We start from the raw sequence: 14,462 nt of genomic DNA on the forward strand, positions 1-14,462 counted from the left end.
TCGAGGGAGGTGGGGGCTGAGGGGAGCGCCAGGCCAGGGCGGGGCATTACCCCGGGATGGCGCAGGGGGGCGGGACTCACTCAGGCCCCGCCCCTTCCCGCCTGGCGCGCTGCTCGCTGGGAGTTGTAGTTGTCGCGGCGGCCTCCGTTGGGCGGGGCGGTCGCGCGGTCACGTGATGTTTGGGTTTTCCCCGGCGCTGCCCGCACACTTGCAGGTGAGCTGCGTGCGGCGGGGGGCGCCCGGCCTCGAGGCCCCGCGGAGAGAGGGGGGGTGCGTGGGTCGGGGCCTGCGCGGTCCCGCCTGCCGACGGGGGAACTGCGGGGTCCCCCTGCAGAGAGAGGAGAATGTGGGAGTCGGGATCCGGGGGGTTCCCCCCGCGGAGAGAAGGGGGAGGTGGGTCAGGGCCTGCGGGGTCCCCCCGCGGAGAGAAGGGGGAGGGGGGTCGGGATCCGGGGGGTCCCTCCGCGGAGAGAAGGGGGAGGTGGGTCGGGGCCTGTGGGGTTCCCCGCGGAGAGAAGGGGGAGGTGGGTCGGGATCTGGGGGTCCCCCCGCGGAGAGAAGGGGGAGGGGGGTCGGGATCTGGGGGTCCCCCCGCGGAGAGAAGGGGGAGGGGGGTCGGGATCTGGGGGTCCTCCCGTGGAGAGAAGGGGGAGGGGGGTTGGGATCTGGGGGTCCCCCCGCGGAGAGAAGGGGTGCGTAGGTGGAGGACCCATGCAAAGAGGAGGAGGGTGCGTGGATCAGGGGCATGGAGTGTCATTCTCTCCCTTGGCAGCAGAGCTCCTCGCTTTTAAGGGTATCTGTATTTCTGCAGTACCTGAGCCTGGCCTCCCTCTAGGGAACCTTCTGCAAACAAGCAGGGTGAATGTATCAGAGACCTGAGCTCCCTCTGGAGCATCTGTCCAGTAGGAGAGTCTGGGATCTAGTGGCTTCCCTTCATCTCCACCTGTTAGTCCCCCCTATAATGAGGGGGAAGAGACATGCAGAGGGGAGCTGGCCCACCAGCCTGACCTTTGCAGACCCATTCATGGGACTCCTCCTGAGGCATTTCACTGTGAGGGTGTGTGAATGAATACCAGCTGTTTGAGCTCTCCCATCTCACCAGGGAGTGGGAGGCGCATAGGTGTCAATTTTACCCCTTCTCCTCTTGGAGTGCTCCCTCCAGAGAACTGCCTGCAGGTGTCACAGTGGAGCTCTCCTCTGAACTTCTCCTAGGGTGTGTCTGCAGAGAACGTATATCTTGCACAGTGGCAGTTACCTGAACTCTCCTTCCCCTATGTAATTCCATATCAGAGCGTTTCATGCATAGCAACCACAGGATTTGGTTTTCAAGTGGCTTGGGGGAAACATTTCACGGTACACCTAAGTAGATGGATACATTTTCCCCCTCTAGCTGAAAATGTCACTGTGAAGCTAAGGCTTTTTTTAATGCAGTGAAACTTGGATAGTGCATAACCTCTCTCTGAAATAGAAACTTTGGATGATAGTCAGTTCTGACCATTGTTAAATAAAAGGTTTTGCTCACTTACGTCACTCATGGATATGATAGGGTGATTGTTTTCCTGGTGACTACTCCCTGGTATTACATGGCATGTTTTTTAAATGGTATTTATCACCTCTAGGAAGGTGTTACTAGCAACACCTCTATCAAAATCCAATAAAGCAAGCAAAACTTCTTACAACTTTTTTCAGATTTAGAAAGCATCACTTTCTACACTGCCCTTGAGAGATCATAAAGCAGGATTTTTCTGTATCTATATTTTAAAATTTCTAAATGTCTAAATGCACATAAAACTAGATTCATAGTATAAATATCAACCAGAATCAAACATTTAAAGGGACACTGTCAGGAAATATAGGTCCAACCTGTGTCTTGGTTTATGAAATATATAAAAAATATTTTTTAAAACAATAAAAATGTTTTTGCAATTAAGAAAAAGAACATCACCTGGCATTTCAAATAGTCTACAGTGTTTGCAACCCAATATTTGCACGTGCTTAACTTTTAAGTATGTGACTATGTCACTACTTGCATGTGTAATGTTCAGTAGGCATGGATATGTTTGTGTGGTCAAGACAAAATGTTGTAAAGCAACCTAGATTTTAAATGTCCCCCCCCCATTTCAGCTAGTGGTGACAAGGGTAAGACTCATCCTTTAAAAATATATTTACCCTGATAGTGACCCTTTTAATTAAGCTGGTATTTTTCTTAGTCATGAGGGCAGTCATTGAGTGGCATATTATACCTCTTCAGCTTTTTATTGGGTTGATTAATGATGACTCAGCCCCAACCTACATCTCTGACTTTTCATCTTGTAGCATTTCTCCTCTGCTCAGTCACTGACTCCAGCCTTGATGTCCTCTTTGTTTTCATCTCCCACTCTTGGCTCTGACTTCTTCAGCGATGACACCTACATGCAGAACGCCTTCCCTGTGCCTGCTAACGAAACAATAAATGTCTCTCATCATTCCCTCCCCAAAACTCAGTTCTTCCACGCCACCTACAAGCAATGAGTTAATGTAAATAAAACCAAAATGTGGCTTTAATGGAAGCAGGGAGACTTGTGCTCCGTGTAACTGCAGCCAGGTGATCTTAGCACTGCTGAAACCCTGCAACCCTTGATGTTACACTCTTCACTCCGTCATGTGTGAAATGAGATTGTAGGACATATGTCTTCTTATTGGCTCTAAAGTGTGTAGCAAATTTTTGGGTGCTGTATAAATATTATGTACAATCTTGAGCTCTGAGTCTGCAAGCTACTCTGCCTGGGCAGACTCTGTGTTTAGGCAGACGCTACTGACTTAAGTGAAGCTATGTGGGCAACAAAAATGATTACATGATTTATGAGGAGAGGCTGAGGGAACTGGGATTGTTTAGTCTGTAGAAGAGAAGAATGAGGGGGGGGATTTGATCGCTGCTTTCAACTACCTGAAAGGGGGTTCCAAAGAGGATGGATCTAGACTGTTCTTGGTGGTAGCAGATGACAGAACAAGGAGCAATGGTCTCAAGTTGCAGTGGGGGAAGTTTAGGTTGGATATTAGGAAAAAAATTTTCACTAGGAGGGTGGTGAAGCACTGGAATGGGTTACCTAGGGAGGTGGTGGAATCACCTTCTTTAGAGGTTTTTAAGGCCTGGCTTGACAAAGCCCTGGCTGGGATGATTTAGTTGGGGATTGGTCCTACTTTGAGCAGGGGGTTGGACTAGATGACCTCCTGAGGCCCCTTCCAACCCTGATATTGTATGATTCTATGTGTTAGTGTAAAGTTGTGTCCATGGAGAAAAGCTTACAGGATTGGGGCCTTATTTTACAGGAGGGTGTCTGCTCTGGAATCAGCATTCTTAACAATGGGCGGTATCACTATTACAGAGCCCGTTGATAAATACTAGTGAAAACTTTAACCCAGGCTATGGGCTGTAAAGTTAGAGGCTGAATGGAGGATCATAGATCCATACTAGCATCTGTATAGCATCCAGTATTGCAGTCCCTATGTAGGTAAACTCCCCCTGAAGTCAGCACTGAGATTTTTCATGTGGGTAGAGTTATATCGGGGTAGAGGTGTACAATAAAAGTCTTCATTTGTATTATCTCCTCTTAAGGTGTTTGTTTTGTATAGGTTAGTATATGTATGATGTTACCCTATTAACATACACGTTAATTTGCCGTTATGCAGGCTTTGCAGTTAGAGGTCCTGTTCGGAACTTCTTGGATGTTGGTGTTAGCTGTGTGTTGTGAGTGGCTGATATCAGCTATGTTTTGTGCTGGGGTCAGCTGTGTTTTGTGGGTGGCTAATGTTAGTATTTTGGACAAAATTCCCTCTTTTGCATGCTACTTTTAGTTTCCTATAACTCACAAGTTACTTAAGTATATTTATACCAAAGGTTATAGGCCTTAAGCCTTGCACTATTTACTAAAGCCAAATTTTACAGGTTCCTTCCATTACTTGGAAGGTTCCTTCCATTACTACTAAACACAATAAAGCAAAATAACAAAGCAATAAATATAATACACGTAAGCTGGCCCACTGGGCTACAGGCACCCCCTTGATAGGGTGAATTGCCAATGAACCCTATCACCTAAATTAGGGCCTTACTGTATGTTTAAAGCCTGTGCCTTTTATACACTAGATGACTGATGGAAGCACCATTTGCCCAATTAAGATGTGGGTATAAATGCCTGTGGGGTGTAACAACGTTTAATGTGACCTTACACTTAATTGACCATAAAAATAATTTGATATTTGGTTATTATCATACTTGTCGCTTTTGATAAATGTTACCCTTTATATACTTGGTTAACCAGGCGGGTTACCAATGGTGAAGATGACGGATTTTGTTGTTATCTTTTTTTTTTTTGGCTACACCGCACTGTGTTTACCTTAGACATTACTCTGATGTACTGATTTTTTTGTTAGAACACCAGGCCATTAGTGAAACTTTTGACATTGGGAGGAATACTACCAAAGGAGGCACATTGCTGTAGACGTTATTTTTGAGGTGACCTGCTGAGTGGAGCTGCCGAGTGACCAAATACATTCTTATCTGGATTGGACCCAGTTAAGGAGGTACCATAATGGCATTTTAGTTAAATAAGAGTTTTAATTAGGGTGTAGTGTCACAGACCCCGAATTTGAGCTGCCCTTTGTAGAAAGCAGTGGCATTTTTTATTAAGGATTAGACCAAGTGGCTTTTTTTGTTTTATATATAAAACCAACTTTAATACTACTAAATTGCAACTATATATTTTAAATTAAATGTACAGCTTTTTAAAATCCATAATTATGCTATATATGTATACTGTATGCATAAATTGATATTTGACATATGGTTTTTATGATATTTTTGATATAAATGTAGCCACCTTTTACCCTGAAGTTATTGACGAGAGGATGGGGTTTTTTAGGTTACTACAGGTGACATGGTTACATGTGTTAGCTGGGGGTTACACCTTTACTTGGTATACCCTTTTACCATATGTTTAGTTTTTATACATATTATATTTTAAGACATATATATATATACACACACACAGATGATATTAGTTTAGGCAATAATCTTAATATTGTTAGTTTTGACTATGGTACCAATGTACCAAAGAGTGTTTTTGCACTAGAGCAGCAAAAGTGATTTTATATTAATTTTTTTTAAGTTTGACATACTGGGGATGAAATTATATGGCTTTAAGGAAGGCACCAATGTACCAAAGAGTGTTTTTATATTTTTTAGCCCATGGTTACTTTAGCATTAAGAGTTTATTATTTGGAGGTTTACAACAAAGTTTTTTGTTTGTTTTGGCGGGGAGGGATAGCTCAGTGGTTTGAGCATTGGCCTGCTAAACCAGGGTTGTGAGTTCAGTCTTTGAGGGGGCCACTTAGGGTTCTGGGGCAAAATCAGTACTTGGTCCTGCTCCTGAAGGCAGGGGGCTGGACTCAATGACCTTTCAATGTCCCTTCCAGTTCTAGGAGATAGGTATATCTCCTATTATTATTATTATTGTTGTTGTTTGTTTTACATGGTACAAACACTGGAGCTTGTGAGTTTGCCTTTTTGAACGAATTGTTAGGACCTGAAGACTGCTGCAGAGGAGGAGCAATGCTGTTAGCATAGTACTGTAAGATGGATTTGGGTTCTTTTTGAGGGTTTTGTTCTATTGCTGAGCACCTGTAAAGAAATTTTTTTTTTTTTTGGTACAGCATAGTGAGATTTGATGTTATAACGTTTACTAATTTAGCAATTTTAATTTTTTTTTACTATTTTGAAACAAAATATTTTACAAGGGCAAATTTACAAATAAAAAATAGATAAGTAATAAAAAGATTACTTTTATTAGATATATATCCCCCCCTTTGTTGGGGTGATAACTCTGATAGTTTAATACCAGGTTACGTTAGCTATATTATGAGAACCAAGCAAAATATATGACATTAAATAGCACTATAGCTATAATATAACTATTAATGTTACACTAATAGGAAGATGGTTTGCTTAAGGAACTTTTGAATTGTAATTTGGGTTTTTGCCAAACAACTGGCCAGATTGAATGACAAATTTTAAATTAAAGCTAATAATAAATATATGTAAGAGTTCGTTTTACATCAATTGTTTATTGAGACAAACATACCTATATTTTTGACTGATTTTTGCAAGGATTGAATCACCCCAGGTGTCAAAGAAGGAAAGACACCATGGTGGTTAGATTTTAATTTTACTGTTAAAATAGTGTGGTACCACGAAGAAAAAATATATTACTAATAATTAACTAAATTATTTTAGCCAGGGCTTTGTTAAGCCGGACCTTAGAAACCTTTAAGGAAGGAAATTTTACCACCTTTTTAGATAACCCATTTTAGTGCTTCACTGCCGTTTTAGTGAAAAAGTTTTTTTTAATATTTAACCTAATCTTTTCACTGCAACTTGAGACCATTACTTTTTGTTTTGTTAATGTGATTATTAAGTTAGGAACCTGCTTTTTTTGAATCTTTAGATTCTAGATTAAAACAGAAATGGGTGGAAAAAGAGTTAAAGCAGGTGCTAATTTTTTAGGAAATATGAAGGCACAATTGTAATTAGATTAATTTTACATTTTACATTGATGAATTAGGACCTATAACGATAAGCGCAATGTATTTTGCGGGTAGCAACATTTGCTACATGTTGAAGAAGCTTTAACACTTTTTTAAAGTAATGATTTCTGCATAAAGCAAAAAGATTATATGTTGCCGACTTTTTTTTTTTTTATAGGGTAAGTTTGGAGTTGCAACTAACCTGATACCTATTTATGGAATAATACACAACCGATTAGTTAGATTAAGAAGGTATGTAGATGCTTGAACTTGTTTTAAAGTCATTACCTTGCTTGCTTTTACCACTTACAGGTTAGGAGTAGTAAAGGTTTTTTTTTACCTTGTACATGCACATTAGACATACTGGACATAACCTTTTTTTAATTTAAAAGGATTTTTTTTTAACAACATTTAATTGCTTATATTTTAAGATGAAAGTATTTGGCTTACTTTTTTTTGCCTCTAGCACTATTGCTGGAGGACTTTTTATATACGATTAAATGTTTAGGGGTTTTTAATTTTAAATATTTGTTGTTATTTAGTTATTAACTAAACTTGAGTTAGAAGCAGTTTGCTTTGCCTACTTTTTTTTTTTTTTTTTAGCACCGAATACAAAAGCACTTTTTCTTTCTAGCGACTGCTAGAAAAGCCCTAATGATTTTGCTGCTGAGGATTTTTTTGACATTACAAGTTAAGGCACAGAAACTGTTGGCTTGGTGAAATACATAATATGGGAAAAAGGCATGGCTACAAGGTTTTTATGACCCATGAGGGGAACAAATTTTTTGGTACCTTTTGGTAAAGATTTTTTTATTTTTTTTTAAATACCTTTTAATTAACCATTTTTACGTTATTATTTAATTTAGTTTTTTGGTATTTTAACACCCTGCTTAGGTGAAAGTTGGACTTGTACTTACAGCTGTGCTTAGACCGTTTTGTAGCATTTATTTATTTTATTTATTATTAACTACTTAATTAATTTGAGTTATTACTTACCAACTTTACTTTTTTTAACTTTTACTTAAAGCTTACGTAAGTTACATGACACATACACACACATATGCATACAGTATATAGGGACGTTTTACCTTAAATAATTAACCCCTTAACTGGTTTAACAATTACATAAACAAGTTTTAAGAAAAACAGAGGGGAGGGGGTATTTGGTCTCTCTCTCTTTTTTTGATGGGTTAACTTATTCGTATAAAGAAAAGTTAGACAGCCTTTAAATGATAATAGCCACCACTCCCCCTATTATTTAAAATAGGTAGCTAAAATAACATGGTATTTTGAATTGTTGACTCTTTTGCAAATGTTAAAGGGGTGCTCTCAAGATAAAAATAATATTTTGGGTTCCCTGCCTCTGTCATAAAAACATAGAATTGTAGGACTGGAAGGGACCTTGAGAGGTCATCTAGTCCAGTCCCCTGCATTCATGGCAGGACTAAGTATTATCTAGACCATCCCTGACAGGTGTTTGTCTAACCTGCTCTTAAAAATCTCCAATGATGGAGATTCCACAACCTCCCTAGGCAATTTATTCCAGTGCTTAACCATCCTGACAGTTACGAAGTTTTTCCTGATGTCCAACCTAAACCGCCCTTGCAGCAATTTAAGCCCGTTGCTTTTTGTCCTAGCCTCAGAGGTTAAGAAGAACAATTTTTCTCCCTCCTCCTTGTAACAACCTTTTATGTACTTGAAAACTATCATGTGTCCCTGCCCCCCCCCATCTTCTCTTTTCCAGACTAAAGAAACCCTCAAATTTTTTCAGTCTTCCCTCATAGGTCATGTTTTCTAGACCTTTAATCAATTTTGTTGCTCTTCTCTGGACTTTCTCCAATTTGTCCACATCTTTCCTGAAACGTGGCACCTAGAACTGGACACAATACTCCAGTTGAGGCCTAATCAGCGCGGAGTAGAGCGGAAGAATTACTTCTCGTGTTTTGCTTACAATACTCCTGCTAATACATCCCATGTTTGCTTTTTTTGCAACAGTGTGATACTGTTGACTCGTATTTAGCTTGTGATCCACTATGACCCCCAGATCCCTTCCGCAGTGCTCCTTCCTAGGCAGTAATTGCCCATTTTGTATGGGTGGAACGGATTGCTCCTTCCTAAGAGGAGCACTTTGCATTTGTCTTTATTGAATTTCATCCTTCAGACCATTTCTCCAGTTTGTCCAGATCATTTTGAATTTTAATCCTATCCTCCAAAGCACTTGCAACCCCTCCCAGCTTGGTATTGTCTGCAAACTTTATAAGTGTACTCTCTGCCATTCTCTAAATCATTGATGAAGCTATTGAATAGATTAAAATAGAAAGAACTATAAAAATCTTTTTTTTTTTTTTTTAATCCTTTCTGCTCTCTGACTTTCTATGCTTCACTTAGCTTGGGGAGTGAACCTAGCTGAATCACTTTCACTTGGTTTCTCATGCATGGGGATTGCCAGATATGTAAATCTACAAACTTTTAACTGATTTAAAAAAATGATAAAACATTTCTTCTTCTTTTGAGTGAAATTCACCCCAGTGCAGTGTGTCCACATGAGGCCCGTGGGACCACTTAAGTCGTATATCTCTTAATTTAGAACTTTAATTTGCCTGAAGCTCTGATTTTACAATGAGTTCAGCATGGAGTGGTGCCTGTGGCAGTGCAGAGACCTGCTGATTAAAGTGGGGGCTCCATAGGATGACCAGATTGCAAATGTAAAACATCAGGACGGAGTGGGGGGTAATAGGTGCCTATAGAAGAAAAAGCCACCAAAATCTGGACTGTCCCTATAAAATCGGGACATCTGGTCACCAAGGGCTCCATGCAGGCACAGGAGACTATCTGCCTCTAGTTTATTTAGGATTGGGGTTTTAGTTAGTAAGAAGCATATTGTGCAGCCATTATACATCGGGGTAAGTTTTGCTCATAAAGTTCCTGATCCTGCATTGGGATTCACAACTGCAGACCTAGATGACTGCAGGAGTCTACATAGGCTCTGGGAACTTTAATTATGTGTGGATTGTCCTGTTCAACTTGTGATTCAAGCACATGCTTAAAGTTTAGCATGCGCTTAACTGCTTTCCAGAGCTGAAGCCTTAATATTTGTGTCTAAACTATAGTTAAGGCCTTATGTATGTGTATGTGTGGTAGGGGTGTGGTTGAGGGGTTCGGAGTGTGGGAGGAGGCTCAGGGCTAGGGCAGAGGGTTGGGGTGCGAGGAGGGAGGGCTCTGGGGTGGGGCTGGGGATGAGGGGATTGGGGTGTGGGAGGAGGCTCAGGGCTGGGCTAGAGGGTTGGGTGCAGGGAGTGAGGGCTCTGGGGTGGGGCCGGGGATGAGAGGTTTGGGGAGAATGAGGGGGCTCAGGGCTGGGGCAGAGGGTTGGGGTGCAGGCTCTAGGGTGGGGCCGGAGATGATGGGTTTGGGGTGCGGGATGAGGCTCAGGGCTGTGGCAGAGGTTTGGGGTGAGGGGGGGTGAGGGCTCCAGCTAGGGGTGAGGGCTCTGGGGTGGGGCTGGGGTGGGGCTAGAGATGAGGGGTTTGGGGTGCAGGCTGCCCTGGGCTGCAGTGGGGAGAGAGGACTCCCCCTAGTCCTTTCCCTGGCCGCGGCAGTTCCGGCGGGGCGGGGCTGGGCTGTGCCGGGGGAGGGGCTCCTCTCCCCAGCAGCTCTGGTGGGGCTGGACTGGGCTGGGCCAGGGGAGGGGCTCCTCTCCCCAGCAGCTCTGGTGGGGCTGGACTGGGCAGAGCCAGGGGAGGGGCTCCTCTCCCCAGCAGCTCTGGTGGGGCTGGACTGCGCTGGGCCGGGGGAGGGGCTCCTCTCCCCAGCAGCTCTGGTGGGGCTGGACTGCGCTGGGCCGGGGGAGGGGCTCCTCTCCCCAGCAGCTCTGGTGGGGCTGGACTGGGCTGGGCCGGGGGAGGGGCTCCTCTCCCCAGCAGCTCTGGTGGGGCTGGCCTGGGCCGGGCCTGGGGAGGGGCTCCTCTCCCCAGCAGCTCTGGTGGGGCTGGACTGGGCAGAGCCAGGGGAGGCGCTCCTCTCCATGGCCACGGCAGTTCCGGCGGGGTTGGGCTGTGCCGGGGGAGGGGCTCCTCTCCCCGGCAGCTCTGGTGGGGCTGGACTGGGCTGTGCCAGGGGAGGGGCTCCTCTCCCCAGCAGCTCTGGTGGGGCTGGACTGGGCTGTGCCGGGGGAGAGGCTCCTCTCCCCAGCAGCTCTGGTGGGGCTGGACTGGGCCAGGCCAGGGGAGGGGCTCCTCTCCCCAGGCAGCTCTGGTGGGGCTGGACTGGGCTGGGCCAGGGGAGGGGCTCCTCTCCCCAGCAGCTCTGGTGGGGCTGGACTGGGCAGGGCTGGGGGAGGCGCTCCTCTCCCCAGGCAGCTCTGGTGGGGCTGGCCGGGCTGGGCCAGGGGAGGGGCTCCTCTCCCCGGCAGCTCTGGTGGGGCTGGACTGGGCAGGGCTGGGGGAGGCGCTCCTCTCCATGGCCACGGCAGTTCTGGCGGGGTTGGGCTGGGCCGGGGGAGGGGCTCCTCTCCCCAGCAGCTCTGGTGGGGCTGGCCTGGGCCAGGCCAGGGGAGGGGCTCCTCTCCCCAGCAGCTCTGGTGGGGCTGGACTGGGCAGGGCTGGGGGAGGGGCTCCTCTTCCAGGCAGCTCTGGTTGGGCTGGACTGGGCAGGGCTGGGGGAGGCGCTCCTCTCCATGGCCACGGCAGTTCCGGCGGGGTTGGGCTGGGCCGGGGGAGGGGTGCCTCTTCCTGCCTGCGAGGCCCACGCGGCCACACAGCTTACAGGGAACTAAGCATGTCATGCTACCTGTTTTCTCTTGTTGGATGTTTTCTTTTTAATATACGAAAATAGAAAATAAATGTTTAAAATGGTTAGCTATTTATCTTGACATTGGCAAGCAGAATATTCAGTGGTTGCTGGGATGGATTTGAAGATTAGAAATTGACGATCTTGCAGTGGCTACTTGATGATGATAGCCAGCTCTTAGATCTCAGAGTATTGCAAAGGAGGTCAGTATCATTATCCCCATTTTACACATGGGGAAATTGACGCACAGGGCCATGAAGTGACTTGGGGAAGGTCAGTGGCAGAGCTGGGAGTTGCAGGTGTCCTGAATTCCAGTCTGGTGCTCTGTCCATTAGGCCACATTGCTTCCCCATGTTTTATCCCCTAATCATTATATAATAAGACACCCAAACACAATAGCTCTAATGAACAAACAGCTATTTCCACCAAATGATCAGTTATTTTGGCATTTTAAAAACATTGCTTTGCATTTTTAACTGGCATTCTACTTCTCCTAAGGAGATCAATATAAGAACCACACTTAACAGTTTCCTTTACCTGTATTGCTAATAATACCTAAGATTATAAAAGTATAAAGAATTAAATACCAGTACATCTGATTTACTTGTACTGCTTGCAGAGTGGGAGAGTGGATGTCCCTTGTTTGCATTTCTCTTGTCCATTTCTTGTCCATTAAAAACTAACTGGGTAAATTTCATCCTCTGGTTCTTGTGATCTGGCATGATGCTGTTGGGTCTAGATTTCCTATACTTTATGGGAGTGTTCAGTTAAAGAGAGAGAGCTGTTTTTTTTTTTTTTAATCATCCTGTCTAAATTCACTCTGATTTCCAGCCCGCCAGCTCGTAACAAATATTTTATTGGCAATAAAATTGCAAAGTCAAAGACAGGCTGAGAAAGTTGGAGTGTTTATTTACACATATTTGTAACTTTGTTTTGCAGGATCGGGGTCTGAATTGATAAAGGAGCACATTTTAAAATCCACTGTACTTTGGTTGTGGTGGGCTTATCCTCAGTAGCTATTAGTGTTGACTGCTCACTTGCTGTGCTATTTAATCAAAAGATTGCTGGGAAGGAGATAAACTTTCATGCTTCAGGGCATGAGCATAAAATGATGGGGGTTAGGAAGAAACTTTTCCTATACACAGGTTACTCCATAACTTGTTCCTCCAGGGATTCTTGCACCTTCCACTGAAGCACCTAGAACTGGCAATGGTCAGAGATAGGATATTAATATGAATCACTACTCTGATCCAATATGACAGCTCCAATCCGATTAGAAAATGAATTGTATAGTTAAGTCTGGGAGGGATGGGTGCAAAATAAAACTACAGTGTTTATTCCAACTTCCTCTTGGACGGGGTATCAAACTAAGGGCTTGTCTTCACTACCGGGGTAAGTCAACATAAGTTACGCTACTCCAGCTACGTGAATAACATAGCTGGAGTCGACATAGATACCGTAATAGGTAATAATTGGAGATATACCAATCTCCTAGAACTGGAAGGGACCTCGAAAGGTCATCGAGTCCAGCCCCCTGCCTTCACTAGCAGGACCAATTTTTTTGCCCTAGATCCCTAAGTGGCCCCCTCAAGGATTGAACTCACAACCCTGGGTTTAGCAGGCCAATGCTCAAACCACTGAGCTATCCCTCCCCATAGTATCTTCACTGTGCTGCGTTGACGGGAGGCGCTCTCTGGTCGACTTACCTTATTCTTCTCAGAGAGCTGGAGTACTGGGGTTGACTGGAGAGGGCTCTGCCGTTGATTTAGCAGGTTTTCACTAAACCCGCTAAATCGACCCCCCCGGATCAATTGCAGAAGCGTCGATCTCCCCATAGTGAAGAGCAGCCCTAAGGTCTGGTCTACACTACAGACGTATATCAGTATAACTACATCACTCAGGAGTGTGACAAATCCCCACCCCTGAGCGGGGGTGCTGGAACAATTTTTGTATTGGGGGCGCTGATAGCTTGTAAATAATGGAAACATTCCCCCACCCCCAGTTCCAGCACTTCCATCCCTGAGCAAAGTAGTTATATCGGCCTAACCTTGTGTAGACAGTGCTGTGTCGAGGGGAGAGTTTCTCCCGCCAACATGGCTACTGCTTCTCGGGGAGGTGGATTTACTAAGCCGATGGGAGAGCTCCCTCCTGCTGGCTTAGAGCATCTTCATTAAAGTGCTGGAGTGGCACCAGTGCAGTGATTTAAGTGTAGATGTGCCCTAAAATGCAACATTTGTTGTGTTGCAGAGTTGTATAGTCTTAAAAAAAAATGTTGATATGAAATGTCATTGTTTTAGTGCTTGTTGAGCAAATGCTTATGATGGCTTATGGAGGTATTTTTTGTCATACTATCTTTATAAATTCTCAATAAAAGTGCAAATTAATTAGCTGTAAAGTGTTTTGTGCTCTTTATTGTGTAACATTTTCATTTTGTTTTACACTCATTCCCCATGCTAATTAGGCCTGTATATGGCAAGAGGCATGGCCCCTACTACAAAGATCTTAAAAATCCGTTAGGCAACCCTAGAACATTAAGTTAGGGAAAACATAAATTTAAGTCCTGCTCTGGAGTTCTGATACTTTAGAATTCAGACTCGGGGTTCGTTTACATACAGAAGTTGCATGCATTTAACTACACTTGTGATGTTGCTGCATTGATTTAATTGAACTGGTTCAGCAGCATTACACCGTTAACTAAAATCAGTACAATTTCTTTATTTACACCCGTTCTTGCTTAGGACACAAGGAAAGAGTACAGAGCACAGGAGTGAAAATCCCTGGTTGAAAGCAAGGTAAAATAGGTGGATGTTGAAGAAGCGCGTGAAGACACTTGACACTGATGAAGAGCGATGTTTTGAACACAGGGAGTAATGTGTGTGTCTGTGTGTGTAATTACATGATCACATTATTTTTTTCCTACGGGACCCCGGCCTCATTCAGTGCCCAGGATGGACAGTGCGCACTGAATGAATAATATTTTTGTTTTATTTTCATCGTTCAACGTGTGGCCCTGGGCTTCTTTTACTGCACACTATTCAAACACTGCTGTGAATACGGAATCGTTAATTTCCTCATAAACTTTCATATGCCACTCATCCCTGTAGCATCTGAGTGGT

At 44.3% G+C, this 14,462-nt stretch overlaps 1 protein-coding gene across 8 annotated transcripts in view; it reads left to right on the plus strand.

Annotated features, from left to right (window-relative positions):
- The first annotated feature begins 143 nt into the window (after nucleotides 1–143).
- TSNARE1 (t-SNARE domain containing 1) overlaps nucleotides 144–14,462 on the plus strand; it is a 673,885-nt gene continuing 659,566 nt past the window's right edge. Inside the window, exons 1-4 of one of the 8 annotated variants that reach the window (XM_045004919.1) lie at nucleotides 153–214; nucleotides 4,411–4,560; nucleotides 6,737–6,810; nucleotides 14,085–14,138. The gene's annotated coding sequence lies outside the window, so the exon portion shown is untranslated. Of the gene's footprint in view, nucleotides 215–4,410; nucleotides 4,561–6,736; nucleotides 6,811–14,084; nucleotides 14,139–14,462 lie in introns of all 8 variants that reach the window. The other 7 variants (XM_045004920.1, XM_045004922.1, XM_045004921.1 and 4 more) reach the window with 7 other exon arrangements.

Source organism: Mauremys mutica, chromosome 2, assembly GCF_020497125.1.
Source record: "Mauremys mutica isolate MM-2020 ecotype Southern chromosome 2, ASM2049712v1, whole genome shotgun sequence".
NCBI lineage: Eukaryota > Metazoa > Chordata > Testudines > Geoemydidae > Mauremys > Mauremys mutica.